Here is a 4,343-nt window from a genome sequence, read left to right as displayed (position 1 = left end):
AGGAGGAGGAGAGAGGAGAGAGGCCGCTTCGCCCCGTCACGTGGCCCGGGCGCGGGGCAGCGGCGTCGGGCGGCGCTGCGGAGAAAACGGCGCCCTCTTCAAAGAAAAAGCACCGCACACGGTTTATTAAGGGAAGGGGGGGCTACTCTGGTGCTCAAGTAAAAGTAACACGGCAAAGGAGGTCATGTTTTCATCTGTTTGTTTTTGTTTGTTTGTCAGCAGGCTGATGCCAAAACGTCTCATCGTGTGAAGGAGTGGACCCATTCAATGTTGGTGTAGATCCGGATCAGGGGGCCTATCCCAACATGTTCTATCAATTTGTGCAATTTGGTGCAGATCCGAATAAATATCCGGATCTGGTGAATTTAAATGTAGTTTCATAAAGTGAATGTTGGACCTTGGTGGAGGTATGTGCTCGACTCAGTGCCATTGTAGTCGCTGCTATTTTGCATTCATAAACGTGAATCAATGAAGTAACCAGGATACAGATTAATCAAACATATAAATGTACAGTGTTTCATATTTACATGTAAAAGTATAGAGTGTGCTACAATATAAATGCCCAAAGGAAGAACAATACAGAATAATGACAATATTCATGAATAATTAGATATATTTTTGACATTTCCAAAAGAAATTTGCTTAAGTTGCTCTTTTGTAGCTAAATTGCTCACGGGACAAATGGGTCAAAGCCCTGAGGCCTTAAATAACATGCCAATGACCAACCATCTATTTTTCTTGTCTCCATCCATCCCAGAATATTTTGGGTGAGATGCAACGTTCACCCTAGACACCATCTACCTCAGGTCACCGACTGACAAACACATTCCCACCTATAGGTGCGTGTGCCCCAGAAGTAAACAGGTCATCTGAGTCGCATGTCTTTAGATTGTGGGAGGAAACAGCAGCACCGGGACGAAATTCACATCTATAGTGAAAACCTGAACCCAGGAGCCTTAAAAACAAAGCCATTTAAGGGTCGAACAAATGTAGTTGTGATGTTACAGTTTTGTGAAGTTATTTATTCAAACAATAATAACATAATGGTTTATATGACAGGATGAGCACTGCACTTGCTGGGTGGTACATTCAGCAGATGTGACCGGACTTTTTACCTGTCTACAATTCCACTCGTTACCTGAATTTGGGCACGGTCATACATATGTTAATGTAAAGCCAATATCGGGAGTCATATTCACCAAAGATGAACTTCAAATGAAGCCATGTTACAATTTGCTTTTCCACAGGAAGTAAATGTTTTACTTGATCCTACATATTGGAAGTGAACAGAAGGCAAAGGTTCACCACTGAAACATTTGTATGTGTGTGACCAGGCCCTTTACCTCCCTCACCTGATCTTCAGCACTGTAGCCATGCAGGCTGACAGAGAGTCCCAGCTCCATTGAACCCAGGATTCCTCCAACCCTGAACAGCAATGCCTTTATGCACTTCTTTAACGATACAATCCTAACTATTTGAAATAAAATCCACCATCTCCTGCCCTCAATTGATGAGCATAGATCATCAAGCACAGAAATCTCAGGAGCAACTGAGAAAATCCTGTTAGCTGACCTCAATTATCTCATCGTCTAAACCCCAAACTTGTATCTTAGATCCCATTCCAACAAAGTTACTTCAAGAAAGTCTGCCCTTAATAAATAGTACTTTACTGAATACAATCAATCTATCGTCAAAGCTCTCGCCCAAGGGTGTGCAGTAGCATCGCTAGTTCCGGTAGCAACGTTTGAAGAAGTGGTCACCAGTTACTTCAATTGTATTGGATTTGGCTGCAACGCTGTTTACCCCTGAAACTCCACAAGTTTTGTGTGAACACTTCACCCACCCTTCCATCTGCATAGTGGTGAGTAGATAATGAGTGAATTTTCACCTTTGGGTGAACTATCCCTTAATGTCTCATCAATACATGTTTCTGACTTGACTTCTTCCTCAGAGTCCTTGTGCTATATTGTTTGTAAATCTAAGATCGCTGCTTCGGCCACATCGGGGATCGTGATGGTGGCTCGTAGATTGTGATCTTGGACCATAGATCATGACGGTGGATCACGAATCAGAGAATTTGATGGTGGATCGTGATCATGGTGGCAGCAGATCCTGGATCGCAATGGTGGATTGTGGATCCTGATCGTGGATAGAGATGGTGAATTGTGGATAGTGCTGGTGGATCATGAAAGACTGCTTGATACACAATATACCTACTCACATATTTTACCATTACCGGCAATAACTCCTCCATTTCAATTGTCATTGTTACTCCCTTCATCTCTATCAGACATTTTCACATGTATAAATACTTTAAACATTGACACACCTTTCCATTCTGTTAAAAACTGTTTCTTCTAATCAATGTTGTAAATATTGTAATTTTGTTGATGTGTTTAGCAAACATCCGTCCTGGACGAGGGATCCCTCACATGTGTTCTCTATAAATTAATTTAGCTTCTGAATTAAAGCTTTATAATGTTTACAGGAGCAGGGGTACATGCCTACATTGTTGTTAGGTCTATTAAACACTAGGTGGCAGCAGTCTTAAATCTGGGTGCTGTAAAGTTCCAACTGTGTAATTCTCATTCCACAATCTAAGATAAGATTCATTTAATCCATCAAAATGTATTTTCTGAAGGGACTTGTCACTTCATGTTCTGGGCTGACTTTGAAAGCATCTTAAAACAAGCAGGAACTGAAAATAGGTCTAAATAAAAAATATTTTCACCTATAGACAAATTTGCTTGTTGAGGCAAACAATTGTTAATTGTCTGGATCCTCCACCCAGATCCTCCACTATATAGGCACAGCAAACAGAACAAAACACCACCTGACACTCACATGGTTTGTCTCACATAAAAAGTGAAAAGCATCCTTGAGTGGACTAAAAGCTGTGCCAAGCTCTGTATTTAAAACCCTCCCTGGCTTGTCCTCTGGGTTTTGTGGTGGGCTTCAGAATAAAGTGTTGTGCTGATCTGGTGCTCTCCGGAGCATGAGGCCAAGTCTCTGAGGAGCAGCCTCCCATCTGTTAGACTAACATGAGTAACATTACAGCCACACCTTTTTTCTGCAGCTCGCCTTCCCCCCCCCAACATGCAATCTGTAACTGTTTCTGTTTCTATCACCTGAATTAAGTAAGAAACAGATGGAAAGAAGATGCACATTGAAAAGTTGGCCTTTCTCTACACGCTCCTAATTCTGAAAAGTCATGACTTCATGCTATAAATCTGCCATTGATTATACGCTCTGTAACATTCCTTTACCCCATGTGTTTTGTAAACATATAACGTCAGTGTATTTACACACAGTCAATGGTCTGTATCAACCCATTGTAGGACTTGATTGCTGTTTGTTGTGGTACACACACACACACTATCATAAAACATTATGACAAAAAAAAATCCATTGAGCTGACTAAACATGCATATCAATACTGCACATACTACAATTTTCATAGAGTGTTAGCGGAAGTGATTTGAGACTGTTAACAGATCAATATCAACTAAAAATCTGGGCATATATATTGCTTCCTAGTATATATACAGTATATATTCTAGGGCATATATACCATACATTAACGTGAATAAAAGCAAACAATGAACTGTAATAAAAAAAGACGATAGGGACCTACAGTATAAGATTGTTATGATATTAATACCACTGATGATTTGTGTCACGATTTCATTTGTCATTGTGTGGATTTTAAATTTAAGATTTACACTTATATATGTATGCCACAGGGGTGCATCCAATGAGTGATTGTTGATAGCACCTATCTACCTTTTCCAGTAGAAGTTAATGTCAGTGTGTTTTCATCTTTGAGGTTGTGGATTCTGTTTTGCTGCAGTCTTTTGTTATTTGCTGCTTTAATTTGTGAGTTGTTTGTTTTCCAGCATTTCCTCTTTTCACACAAGCTCAGTACAAATTATTTATCAGCTTTGTCTAACTAACCAACACTTAGACCAAATTATGATCCTAAAACTGAGGCTACATCCATATTTCTTCTTTTTTTGTTTGTAAATGTATCAACTCTGCTCCAGATATGACTGGCGCCGCTACAACAGAGGAGTTTGGGCACGCTGCTGCGCGATGTTTTAGTTTGTAAACTCTGGGGCTGAGTTTTAGTGTGGACGAACCGAACAGTGTCACTGGGCCTTAAGCCTCGGCTACCAGTGTAGAATGTAAGCGTTGCTGACCCTGTTGTCTTTGCTAACAGCTGTTCTGCAGTTAAATTCTGCATTTAACAATTAGCAATGCTAAACCTGGACTGGCAAGTGCATTTCCAGTGTGTGATCACATGATACTTGTTTTTTAAGCGTTTTAGTAGGTAGCCAAAACGC

This window comes from Hippoglossus stenolepis, chromosome 6, assembly GCF_022539355.2.
Source record: "Hippoglossus stenolepis isolate QCI-W04-F060 chromosome 6, HSTE1.2, whole genome shotgun sequence".
Lineage (NCBI taxonomy): Eukaryota > Metazoa > Chordata > Actinopteri > Pleuronectiformes > Pleuronectidae > Hippoglossus > Hippoglossus stenolepis.
The sequence above is the reverse complement of the archived record's forward strand: the minus strand, read 5'-3'. Positions refer to the sequence as shown.